At 39.9% G+C, this 14,315-nt stretch overlaps 1 protein-coding gene across 3 annotated transcripts in view; it reads left to right on the forward strand.

Annotated features, from left to right (window-relative positions):
• The window catches only part of ARHGAP22 (Rho GTPase activating protein 22), a 414,522-nt gene that overhangs the window by 66,460 nt on the left and 333,747 nt on the right, over positions 1-14,315 (forward strand). The window lies entirely within an intron of this gene.

Genomic DNA, 14,315 nt, shown 5'->3' on the forward strand with positions numbered 1-14,315 from the left:
ACCCAAAGACCTAGAAGGTCACATGTGGCCTTGAGGTTGCAGGTTCCCCATTCCTGAATACCCATCTTAGGGGTCCTGACACCTGTTAAGAAGGTGACCTTAGAATCTTAACCATATGACTATGACCATAAAATACAAGCTCTGGAAGACCTGAACAAGCTAGAAATGCTTGAAATCTGGGCCCAGGGACAGAATATGTCTGTCATCCTGAGATCATCCTAGGTAAGTTCATCTGCATCATTAAAAAGCTGATTTTTTATTTATGTATTTTGGCTATACCAAAGACTGTTGATAGGTGATCACAGTGTGATCTCTAATAATGGAAGAAACCGCTGACTATGATGCACCTTCAGACCATTTGAATAGTTGCAGTAGCCAGGGTAATACTGACAAAGAATCCTTCTGTAATATACCCAACAGGTCGTCAACCTACATTTGAAGACCCAAATTTATGACCAACTACCTCTTAAAGCAGCCTGCTCCACTTCTTGGTCATAAAATCACAGAGCTAAAGTTGGAAAATCAGTTAACCAATCAGTCAATAAGCATATATTAAGTGCTTACTACATAAAGACGTTCCTTGCCCTGTATGTAGGAGCTTATACTCTAACACAGAAAAGGCAGATTAAAAGAAGGGAGGGGTGATGGTAAGATGTGGTAAACTTACCTAGTGTGGGAATATGATAGAGCAAGTCCTATGGAGATGAGTCAGCAGTGCAGCCTGGATGAAACTTAGAGGTTAACTAGCCCAGTTGTTGTTAACGATGAAGAAGGAAACTGAGAGGGAGTTTGGAGTACTTTATGTGTGTTCATCCTTCGTTGCTGAATAAGACCATGCCATCAGAGAAATAATGACATGATTTGCACTTGACTCTGTTTTGAGTGAGGGAGGGCTGTGCAGGTCACCAGCCTCACTTTTCCTCCAGAGCCATCTGAATCCAGTGACCAGATATTCATCAGGATGACTGGAGATGACCCAGGATGAGGCAATTGGGATTAAGTGACTTGCCCAAGGTCACACAGCTAGTGAGTGTCAAGTGTCTGAGGTGAGATTTGAACCCAGGTCCTCCTGACTCCTGCACTGGTGTTCTATCCTCTGTACCACCTCGCTGCCCCTGGAGTACTAGGTAGAGATCTGGATTTGGAATCAGGGACAATCCAACTGTATGACTGGGCAAGTCAACATGTGCATGAGGAAACTCCGCAAAACAAAAAGCTGCTTAGTAGACTCACATCAGCAGCAGTGGTAGAGGGAGTTTCTTTTGGAAGAGTTCTCTACAAACAAAAGCAACCTCTCCCCTCCAAAAAGAGTGTGAGAAAGAAACAGGCCTAGAGGAATTAAGTGTCTGGCCTCAGATCACAGTAAGCAGTGGAATTCAGATCTCAACTCATTTCCTCTGGCTTCAACTTGAGCACCCTTCCCATTACCCATGCTGCAATGACACATGAAATCCATTACAAGGTCCATATGAAAAGTCTCTCCAGTTTATTAAAATCTGCCAGAGTTCATGTGCCACAACCAGTGTCTTAGAGAGCCCTTCCAAAGTCACCTCCATGTAACAATAATGTAATTGGAGCAGGACTTTGGTGGAAGAGAGCTGGATCCAAGGATGAGAAGAACCCTGATCATTTCATCCATCACTCAGGTTGACAGCTAAATTATAAAATGTTTGGGTAATCTGGGTACTCAGCTGTCTAATGGCACCAGATCCTAGTTTGTTGCTTTGTCTGTGCCTGACGACCCAGCCAAGTCAAAGGTATCCCAGGCTACATTGATGGCATATTTTAACAGTACATGGCCTCTCTCTTAAGAGGGAGAATAAGCACTAAGCTCAGGTAATAAAGACAAATGCAATCTCTAGTTCTGTATATTATGTACTAATCTTTTAGATTAAATAGATTCTATTTGTATCTATCTACAATTCAGGGCTCTAATCCCTAAATTCAAGACATGAACTCAAAATGCAGCATGTGTTTGGAGTTAGGGTTTATTTTAAGAATCAGATGGTGTATCAGAGTAATTATAAATGGAGCCCAGAAAATGCAGGCAAACTCTCTCTGCTGGAGAGCTCTTCACTTCACAAAAGGGCAAGAAGACCCTTTTCTGAATAATAGTATGAACTCATGTAACACTTTAAGGTTTACAAAGTACCTTACAAATCTCATTTGATCCTCACTGCAACCCTGGAAGGTAGGCATTATTGCTAACCAATTTTAAGGATGAAGAACCTGGGACAAATAACAGTTAAGTGACTTGCCAGTTGATAAGTGCCCAAGGCAGGATTTGAACTCAGGTCTTCATTACTCCATGTCCTCCACTCTATCAACTGACCCACCTAATTGTTTGCTCTAAGGGCCTAAGTTGTCAGATACCTTGGAAAGGTATCTTACTTTCCATATTGCTCACAAATTCCTATTCTTTCCCATTCTAGTGGTCTTCCAATCTCTGATTAAACACTGTCAGTGACAGAAAAGGAGCTCTCTCTTTCCCATGGCAGCATTAGGCAGTTCTGATTGTTAAACACTTCATGATGCTGAGTGAAAATCTGTCAATACAGGGGCATATTTGGTGACTTTGGAAATTGCCGATCAATCTATCAAAAATCATTTATCAAGTGATTACTACGTGCCAGACACTTGTTTGGCAACAACAAGCAGAAAAAATCCCTGTCCTCAATGAGATTATATTCTTGTAGCCAAATTTTAGATAACAGATGCATTAGAATGTAAATTTTCTTATCAGTAGGGATGGTTTCATTTCTTGGGTTTGTATCTGCACATTAATGTTTTTTGATTGATTAATATACATAAAGTGATATATACAAGATAGATGTAGAAGAAATGAAATCAAAATCTAAAATATACTTGCCCTCAAGAAGATGTTGTTCTTATTGGGGAGACAATACATACACTGGCACAGAAGCTTCTTGTGAATAGGGATGGTCTCATTCCTTGTATTTATATCTCAGCATCTAGAACATATGCTCAGCACATAGTAGGTGCTTAACATATGCTTGTTGATTGATTAATATGCTTGAATCGGTACATGCAAGATAAATGAAGAAGAGTCAGAAGACAGCCTCTGAGAAGGCACCAGCAAGCTAGAGAAGCATGTAACTTGGGCAGCAGGAAAGTCGACTTTAGGCAGCAACAATAAAAATGAAGTACTCTGAGGATCATCAAGTCCCACAACAGTTCTAAGAGGCAGCTACTACTATATTAGGGATTACTGTCGTCATTTTACAGATGAAGAAATAGTCAGATGAGTTAAGTGACTTACTCATCTAATGCAGCAACAAGTCATAGAATCAAAGGTTAAGGGCCATTTAGGCCAATCCCCTTATTTTACAATTGTGGGAACTGAGGACCAGTTCCCTTCTACATGCCTTCTATGGTTATGTGACTTATCCTGCTTCTCTGGAACCATCTGCTATTCCTTGCTGCCTCCAAATATCCAAACTAGGTTTTGAACTCAGATCTCCTAACTCTATTCAACAACTCAACAAATATTTACAAAGGACTGCCCGTACCCAGGCAGCCCAAGAGACAGGAAGGCCCAGGTGTAAGTTCTGCCTTTTCCAGGGAACATATGTAATCCTGGACAAAATATGTAACTTCTCTAAGAACTGTTTATCTGCACTGAGGAAGGGAGTTTCCACACCAAAAATTTCCTACATGTATGAAATGGCAGATCCGGGCAAAAGTATGCATCAGGCACTGTGTTAGGTGTTGGGGATGTGAAGACAAAAATGAATCTATTCCTGTCCTCAGGATGTTTACACTGTATTGAAAGATTCATTTCTGTATTCTTCTTGCTATCTAGCTCAGTCTTGATCTCAGATGAAGAATGGGAGTTCTTCTATCTATCTACCTAACCCATAATCTCCTTGTGATGATCCCCAGATTCTTGTAAGTAGGGCTACTTTTATCTGTAGCTGTGACTGTTGGAAAGGCGGGGGTTGCAACAATTCAGACAAATGCTAGATCAGTTTCCCACAAGGGTTTCTCCCCTGTATGATGGCTACAAGGGAGCCAGACTGGAAGGAGAACTGGTGGTTTGGGGCTGGGAAGGGGGGAGGAAAGGAGGAAATCTCTACTATGCCCAGGGTTCTTTGCCCCAGAGTTCTGGATTGCCTCCATTGAGATCTGAGGGAAGATGTGGCCCAGTGAAACATAGATTTAGCCCAAGTGACTCCTGAAATATTTTTGTGAGAGGCGGAGTATATCATGAGAATGTTTCTGTTCCAAATGGGGAGGAGGAGGAATGACCTTTTGCCAAGTTTATCTTGGGAAGCTGGGATTTCAAGATACGTTCCTGACCTAAGTCATGACATTCTCAAATCCTAGAATCTGCCTTTTTTTTTTTAAAACTTGACTTGGAGCTTCATATGCTAATAAAGGATTGAATAACCTCTATAGATCAAATCAAGTCAATGCCTACGATTATAGATTACCACGTAGAGCCAACTAGTTCTCCTGTTCCTAGCTCCTCGAAAAATACGTGCATGTCCCCTTCTGAGAAAATTCTAATTACTTTAAGTAGCCTGGCCCTTTACTGGTTCTGGATACATGAACTGTGCAGCACTGAAGTATGTGCATCCTCTTCCCTACAGTACTCAATCAAATTCAAGAGGATTTTTCTGTCATATTCCCTGTTCACATTCCCTGACCCTTCTTGGGAATACCCAGGGAGACTCATCCTTCACAATATAAGTGTGCCAGGGTGCCTGACTAGCTAAATTTTCTGATTTGGTATCAATAAAATATTGTTTCACTTTTTTTTTTTAATTTTGCAAGAACATCTGTGTTAGGAAAAAGATGTTAGTATTTTGTTGGTAGGTTTTGGAATAATTTACAGGTAGCAATAATAACATCCTGTTTCCTGGACTTACTTATACTTAATTGGGACTGGAATGCTATTAAATTTTATTTACGGACAAGCATCTCCCGCCTTCACAGTTTTGTTTTGTTTTTTTAAACCAGTGTACTATAACTACAGGAGTCAAAGAACAGACACAAAGTATCAACTTCTAGTTTATGACCAAGATGTGGATTGTTTGTATCACACGCTGGATTTCATACTATTTTTTTTTTTAATTTTAAGATGAAATCCCTAAGAATGTCTGCACAGTCATCACTTCTGTTCGTTGGATCAGTTTTCCTTAAAAGTTACTCCTAAGAAAGTGGGCCCAGTAGGATAAAATTACCTCTTTGAGGTAATTCATGAATCTAAGCCCAAACCACACAGCCTCTCCAACGTTGTATGACCAAAGCTATGAAGAGGAAACTGACTGAAATGTTACTCCAATAGACAAACTCAGATTTGTCATATTGAACAATAGTAATCTTGGAGAGTAAGTGATAAAACATACTTCCTTCCTCTCACTACCGTGGATACAGAACTCTCCAGCACAATCATTTTGTCCATTGGTTTTTGCTTAACTGTTTTTCTTAGTTCAGTAAGTGGGAGGTAAAGTAGTTCAGGAATTGATAGTGATGTAAAAAATCAAATAAATAAATAATTCTTAAAAGGTTTCCCCAAAACATAACTACAACCTTGACACTACTTAAAAATCTAGACTTTGTATAATCTGTATGTCAGACTCTCTCCCAACAAAAAGGGCTAATTCACTTTGGGTATCTCTTGCTTATTGGGCTGATTGTCCCTCCCTTAAATGGAACCTCAGTATCAGTGTCTGGGTCCCTCCAAGGCTAACTAGCAGTTCCTTTTATAAAACACTCAGACTCCAGAGGTTCTAAAACATAGGATAGTTTTATTTACACAGTAAAGAACACAGAAGAGTTTCCTTTCCAACTCATAATTGGCTCTGTTTATATCTTACTCCTCACTGCTGTACTGGAGATTGCCATCCCATAACTGCTCCCCACTGTTGCCTTTCTCCTTTTCCCTAGAAGGTGACATGGGTACAGCTCACTACTGTTGCTATGCTCTGGCAGATGATGCTATCTTCAAAAAACTGGACTATGTAGTAATTATATTGGGTCTTCAGTCGATAGTAAAATAGTTTCCTTCCTCCCATGGCATCAAGTGCCTCTTGGCCATTTAAAATCACCCTATATTTTACACTTGGTCCAATGCCCATACCTTTTACCCCATGCAAAAACTGTCCTCAGGTGGTTGTTGGAGTCCCTCTTTATTTGATCAAGGGAGTCCCTGTTTCTTATTCTGTAGCAGCAAGCACCTTGACATTCCAGGATGGCCTGTTAGCACAGGTTCTTAAATCTGCTTTTCTAAAAGGAAAGCAACTACTGAGGGGTCAACAATCTTCTTTAATCACATATATCAACAATAAAAATACAAAGCAGAGAAATAAAGACCAGCAAACAGGGCTTCTACCAGTCTGACCATAAGCAATACATAGATCACGGATGAAGGGACAAATCCAACTGTCTGACCATTACATAACTACATAGTTACAAAAGAGAGAGAAGCACCAACATCTGGGTTTTCAAAGCCAGGGGGCTCCTTAATGGCTATCCAGAGTCTCATCTAGTACGTGAATGTCTCCCAAAGCCTAAGCCCCAAACTCCATCTCAGAGTATACATACACTTTTCAGAGCCAGAGGGCATAGCCCTTGTGACCCAGTGCCTCATTAGCAATTAACAAAAGGTGTGGGCCTTCCTACGAAACAAGCCTCCTCTAATCAAGCTTCCCTTAATGGGCTCCACCTGAGGCCTATTAATGGGCAGGGAAGACCCATTAACATTATATACACCGAGTTTGTTATGGCAAGAACCTTTTTATTTCTCCCTCCTCTGCATCTAGGTGTTGTTGAACCTACTCACCTCAGAATCATTTATTATTGAGTCTTTTAAGTATTCATAGAGATATTTTTTCTCTTTTCTTTTCACATCTTCCTGTTCTGTGTTATACCAACTGTTTCAATCTGTTTCCTAATCTTCAAAGGGAAGGGTTCAGAGAAAAGCCCCTGGCAGCTGAGAAGAGTAGCTGGCAGCTGTTCCCAGTGCACATGCCTGTGACTTAAAAGGGAGAGGGACATCTCCTTGCTGCCATGTTGTAGGACTGCAGTCCTTGCCTTTCCAAAATCTCCAACCATCACTTCCTCCCATTTAAACCCATAATATTTAGTCCCCCAGATTCCCCAACCTGGGACAATATGGACATTCACCATCCTTGATGTCTGATCCCCTTTAGAGCACATACTATAATAGAAGGGGTGTCAGATTTATAATCATAGGGCTTGGGTTAAACTTCCAACTCACAATCTCATTTTCTTTATCTGAAAAATGAGAGGGTTGGACCAAATGACCCCTAAGGGGTCCAGCTTGAAATCTTTTAAAATTATAGATATCTTTTATTTTTACATCAACTTCCTTTTCACATATATCCTTCCCCACTCCCACATCTATTGAGTCATTCCTTGTAACATGGAATAAAAAAGGGGAAATAGCTATCCAGAGTCTCATCTAGTACGTGAACGCAAAACTAACCATCCTATAAGCCAAGACTAACAGCCTCTTAGTATTCCATACTCATAATCCCCCACACCTGCAAAGAAGGGCAGAATGTTCAGCCTGAAATCAATTAAGATCCCTTGCTTCCCTCAAGGCTCAGTTCAAGGGCCACTTATGCTATATATGAGACTTTTTCTTGCCCCCTGGCTACTAGCCCTCACCTGAAATTGTTTTGTATTTAATTTGTACATATTTTGTGTATCTGTTGGTTAGCCACCAATAAAATGTAAAGCCTTTGAGAACAGAGACTGCATTGTTTTTATCTCTTTGGCTCCAGCATCTAATATAGTGCCTGGCAAAGAGCAGGTTCTTAGTAAATGCTTGGATTCAATGCATGATCCCTTGATCTATGTTGCACATCCGTGGGAGTTAAATGACTCTCCATCTGTGGTTATATACAACTCTAAGGCTGGTTGCACAGGACCACTGGATTTTCCATTTCTGATTCAATTGAGTCATCTGTTCTGAGCAAAAATAGAGTTCATATGTCCCAGTTCCAGTTCACCCAATGAAAGTTGTCTTTTTTGTTTTCTTTCTTAGACAAGGAACATTGACCCCAAAGCACATTACAACACAATTACTCACATACTCACTGCCCCTCACTTTCTGCCTTTATAATTTTCATCTTTGTAAAGCAGCATAGCCAGGGTTGGACAATGATGTGAATGCAGCCCTGCCTAGAGGCAAAGGGAAGGTCTTACAGGCAAGCCCTCAAAGCTTCTCCAGGCTTGAGTTTGGGGATGATTCCCATTACCTCAGAACCTGTGCAGTTCTTAGAACTCTCTTCCAAATCTGGAACTGCACTGAGATACTAAATTACTATGATATAAATTCCAGAAAAGCAGGATACAGTTAAGAAAGGTCAATTCAAATGATCAGGAAATTACTATTATCAAAAATTAACCTAATTGGAAATTTAAAAGGCCCCAGTGGAAACCTGGCATAGAATCCAACTCCCTTAAATAAGCATTTATTGAGTGCTAGTTACACTATGTTAGATTCTAACTGTAATAGGTATTGGGGATACAAAAAAAAAAAACAAAACACCTCCACCTTCAAAGAGTTATATTCAACTTATTATATCATATTCACACACTTATTCTATTAGGGAATACAACAGTATTCACTCAGAAGACAGTGCTAACAATTGGGAACATCATGAAAAGTCACATCTGACAAGTGAACTAAGACTTGAAAGAAATAAAGAGTCCAAGATTTGGGTGGGGACAAATGACTATGTCTCTCTCATATTAATAGCTAATTATTAAAATTGGGGAAACCCAATTTTAGACTCTTTGTCAAGTCTCTCAAGGACAGTGCTGATGGAAGATAGAATTAATATTTTCCTCATTTTGTATATTGCTACTCCATACAAATGGCTCAAGTTTGGAAGGGGGTATATAGATTCTTTGTCTAGAGTGGCCGAGGCTAGAGATGGTCTAGATAATAGAGACAGTCTCTCTGTCCAAGAGTGACAAGATGTCACTCTCAGCCTCTCATTGGAGTGGGCTCACTTTGTAAAGTTCACCTCTCATTAATTGTTAACCAATCTGAGTTGATTACCAGTTTTGGAAATACTCCTCTTCCAAAGACATAAGTCATGAGCTGACCACCCTGATGGTATTCTAGAGTGCCACTGGCCATTTTATTAAAAATGCTGGCATTATTAATAAAATGATTAAATTATCCAGAAATTATGTCTCTTGAACTTTTTAAATGCGATGGAGGTGAGGAAGTAAAGCATTCCAGGTCACTTGTATAAAGGCATGCTAATGGCAGATAGAATAGTATATATGGGGAACCACTACCAGCCCATATAACTTAAATGAATAGTATTTAAAGAGATGTGAAAGGAAATAAGGTGGAGAAAGTAGATAGGAACTATGTTGTAGAGGAATGGAAACGTTAATGTGAAAATTTTGTATTTTCCCTAGAGGTACTAGGGAGCCACTGAAGATTTTTTTAAGCCAGGTTAGTGAGCACTGTGCTTTATTTCATACATGTAGTAGCCTCTTTTGTTTCTATTTTAGACTCAGACCATGATCTGAAGTCAGATGGGTAGGACATTCAGTTAGTTCATCAGTGCATGGTCCCTAATCAGGCATAACATGTGGACAATGAGACTGTCCTAGAATTGAACAGGATGATAATAGCAAGCAATCTTGCATTTGGGAAATTCCACAGCCCTTCTCTTCATCCCAAATTGTTCCCTCACATAAGGATATTGTTTTTGACTTTTCCTATTACTCATGATGCTCTGTGGTTGAAAATCATGGGATAATTGTATTCTCCCCCAAAATAAAATTTGCTGGTGACCTAAACAGCAATGAAGAGACACATGGTGAGCATAAGAAGACTAAAGTATATTAATGATGATGACTTGTGTGTGATAAGTAGCATAAAAGTATCATCCAGGAGGTTCCTATTCACAATGGGGGAAGTTCATGAAGCAAGACCAAAGAATCATATAATGGGTGGGCTTCATACTACACTGGTACCCATAGAATGTTAAAAGATGGAAAGGAAGACACTTATGTAGGATTTATGGGAGGAAAAGAACAAGATTGTCAAGGCTAGGAGGGCACAGGCATGTTGGTATGGGAACCATTGGAAGGACTGTTGCCATTAGTCAGGTCACACAGTCACTGAAGTATTTAAACCCCAGGACTCAGATTCGCTCTCATGAGTATTCATGGGAACAGCTTATGGTTTCTTCTTCCTGCTCCTGAAAGGGAAAATTTCCTTTGCTCGGATATTGGGTTTACACCCTTCTCTTCCTCTCTTCTCTAACTCTGACCCCTAGCCTGGAGCAATAGTCATTTGCCAAGTCAAATTTGCCAAGAACCGTAGACCAGACAACCCTAGCTACCATGAGCCCCTTCTGAGGATGGAGTGGTAGTGTCTGCTGCAAGTGCACAGAGAGTATCTATGGAGACCTGGATGGCATATTCTCCATACAATACTGCTTGCCCTGCTGGGCTCTGAAATCAATAACCAGCAAGACCTAGGACAGCAAAATAAATAGGGATTTTTTTATTTGTTCTCTCAGCTAGAGTTTGGATTTTTAATCACCCTTGGCAAAAAAGAAATACATGCATACAAACACGTATATAATACATATATGTATATAATGTATAGTATTTATGTATACATACTGTGTAGTGCATATACTACACATTCACATTATTTGTTTATATTTATTATATTGTGAACTTTTACATATGTGAATTATGTAATAATGTGAATTATGTAATAATTCACAATTTACGTCTAAACATAGCCAGATTTGAGATATCTCCAACTGGATGTCCCATAGACAATTTAAACTCAACTTATCCAAAACTGAACATTTTTTTCCCAAGTAAATTCACTTCTGTCCTTGCAATTTCCCTGTTACTATTGAGGGTATCACCACCCTTGTAGTCATCCAGACTCTCAACCTAAATATTATTTTCAGCTCCTCATTATCTCTCTTCTGTCCCCAGCCTACCCCACAGAGTAAGTCTATAGATAAGATCTGTTGAATTATCATCCTATAAAAACCATATAAGTTTCCTTGTCTCCCCTGATACTACAACCACTCCAGTGAAGATTCTCATGGCCTTATTCATAGAGTGCTGCAATAATCTGCTGGTTAGTCTCCCTGCCACAAGTTTTTCCTCATTCCAGTACATTCTCCACCCAGTTGCCAAAATGATCTTCCTAAAGTAAAGGTATGACCATGTTACCCTCCCCATTCAACAAACTCCAGTGGCTCCCTATCACCTCCAGGATCAAATATGAAATCCTCTCTTTGGCATTCAAATCCTTTTACAACCTGCTCCACCTCCAGATTTCCAGTCTTCTTATACCTTATACCTTTCTGTAATCCAATGACACTGGCCTCCTTGCTGCTCCTTGAACAAGACATCTCCCAAATCCAAGTATTTTTACTGGCTGTCCCCAATGTCTACAGTGTTCTCCCTCTTCATCTCTGTCTCCTGGCTGCCCTAGCTTCCTTCAAGTCTCAGCCAAAATGCCATTTCCCACAGTAAGTCTTTCCTGATCCCCCTTAATTCTAGAGCTTTCCTTCTGCTAAATTATCCTGTACGTGGGATAGTACTGGGTTATTGTGTTTGTACATGGTTGTTTGCATATTGCGTACCCCATTAAACTGGGATCTTGAGAGAAGGAGTATTCTTCCTTTGTATTTGCATCTCTTTACACAAATCTGGGAAACAGGAAATGCTTAAAAAATGTTTACTGACTAACTTACTATTGTATCTTCACACATATATACATATAAATGTAGTCATACATGTCTGATAATACGTCCTTCACTATTGATTTCTTTTGAGCAGTAAAATATCGATCTTTCCTGTCAAGTGAAGAAGAACTAAATAGGAGACTCTGTCCGGTGAAATATATTATTATAAGTAATCTACCCAGGGACAGGCAGCTTTTCTCCTCCAGGTCCAGATGAAGTTATCTCGTGATTTAATTTTTAGAAAAATCATAAAAATGAAAATTAACCAGGAAGAGTAAATTATGTTACAAAGAGAATGGCTTGCCCTAAAATGCTGCACCTAAAGATCACCCACAATGCAAAGTGAAGGTCAGCTGCCAATTATGTAGAGCTTTCAATGAGTGGTAGAAAAGGGGACATTCCCTAATGGTATTCAGCGTCTTGCTTGCTTGTCAAGTGGGAGGAAAAGCAGTTCAACGTCAGGAAGGAGCCATAAGCACCATCTTTAATCCATTTATCACTAACACAGACACAAATGAATGCTCCCTCTACCCTTGCATAAGATGTCCCCTTTTGTTGTTGTTATGGAAATGACTTTCACCTTGACTGAGTCAGTGAATAAAACATGACTTTTAGGGCCAACTGTAGTATAAAAACAAATATCTATCAATATCCACAGAGCACCTGCGTTGCATGTGGAGTTATGTGCTCATCTCTGCCCCTGGCCCTGAGAAAAGAGCAACAAATTCCAGGAAAATATACAAAAGCTCAGCACCAGAAATGCTCACAGAAGAATGGCTTAATGCTTGTGGACTGCTGCCATTCTCGGAGGCTGGGCTTCCATTAACAAGATGGAACAGAGGACTGAGAGGCAATTGCTTACTTTGACCCCTGATAGGTAAAACCCTGCCTTGGAAACAGAGAAGACTTAGATGTCTTAGAGGTACCAAAGGATGCCTCCAATTTTTTTCCAGTGTGGAGGGAAAAGGAAGAAAGGTGACTTGGTATTATTGGAAAAAGCACTGGAAAAAAAAAATTCAGAAAATCGAGTTCTATTTCAGACCCTGGCACAAACCAGCTGAGTGCAGGGGGAAAATCATTCCACCTCCCTATGTATGAGTTCCTGCACTTGTAAATGGGAAGGAGGGAGGAGGAAAAAAAATGGGCATCTTCAGTTCCCAGGGATGTTATAAGCATCAAATAAAATACCAAGAGAAAGTGCTTTAAAAATGTCTTCTCTGCTTCTTGAGCCTGGAGCAGCTGTCTGGGGGTGCTTCATGCATGAACACAGATCCTGCTTACAGCCTCCCCTAAAAAGAGCTTGTCTGGGACACAGGATAAAGGAGAAACCAAGTGGGATTTGGGTCAGAACACATGCCCCACCCAGGCTGCACTTAGGGACCCGGGCCCTGTGGCAAGAAGATGGTCATTAGTCTTCCCAATTGCCAAACACCATTTAAAATAGTAACAAATACCCCCACACCAGGCCACCTAATCTGGTGCAATCTGGGAAACTGATCAAGGTGTTTGGCTCCCCTTCACCCTTGCAGGAGCCTTCACTCACTTCCTAACATGTCTTGATGCCATTGTGGTTTGGCCACTCCCCAGCTATAGCCCAAGGCTATCCACACAGGGCCACTGGATTGGTCATTTTTTGACTCAGATAACCACTCTTTTGGCCAAAAACAGAGCACAGATGTCTTTATTCTACCCCACTAAATGCCCCTTCTTTTTCTTTCTTGTTTAGGCAGCATTGACCCCAGAGCACATGATAGTCAAATGACTCATACACTGACTGCCCCTGGGCTGGTCCTCTCTTGTGCATCTCTGGGGAGAAGAAAAGCAAAAATTTAACTGTTTTCAGTGTAGAATTGGGGGTTCTTAATTTGTTTTTATGTGCCATATTCCCCTTTGGCAGTATCGACCCCTTCTCCAAATAATGTTCTTAGATAAACAAAATAAAACACTTAGGATTACAAAGAAAATGAAATTGTTATATATTTTTTAAAAGTTATATTTTTAAAATAGTTATATTTTAAAATATGCATGTTTGTAAATAGTTATAGTTTGAAATATACATATATCTTTACATACATACATATTTATATATATATGTGTGTATATACACACATATATGCATATGTGTGTGTATATAGATATATGTATATATGCGTACATTTTTCTTTTTTTTAAGTATGTGGACCCCAGATTAAGGACCTCTGGATGTGTTCCCTTATCTTCTTCCAATTTATGCATCTAAATCATACTATTTCAGGACTTTTAAGTCAAGAGACCTAGGTTCATATCCCAATTCCGACATTCACTAACTGTATGACTGTAAATCACTTGACCTTTCCAAGCCCCGGTTTCTTCCTCTGTAAAATGGGCATAATAATGGGCATAATAATTTTACCTAGTAAAATTGTATTGAGAATCAAATCAATACATCAATCAATAGGTATTTATTAAGGACCTACAGTGTGTCAGGCACTGTGCTAGGCTCTGGGGACACAAGTACAATGAATAAGACCAGGTCTACTCACAAAGAGCCTATGTTGTACAGGGAGACACTAGAACATATAGAATAGTTAT

Source organism: Notamacropus eugenii, chromosome 1, assembly GCF_028372415.1.
Source record: "Notamacropus eugenii isolate mMacEug1 chromosome 1, mMacEug1.pri_v2, whole genome shotgun sequence".
NCBI lineage: Eukaryota > Metazoa > Chordata > Mammalia > Diprotodontia > Macropodidae > Notamacropus > Notamacropus eugenii.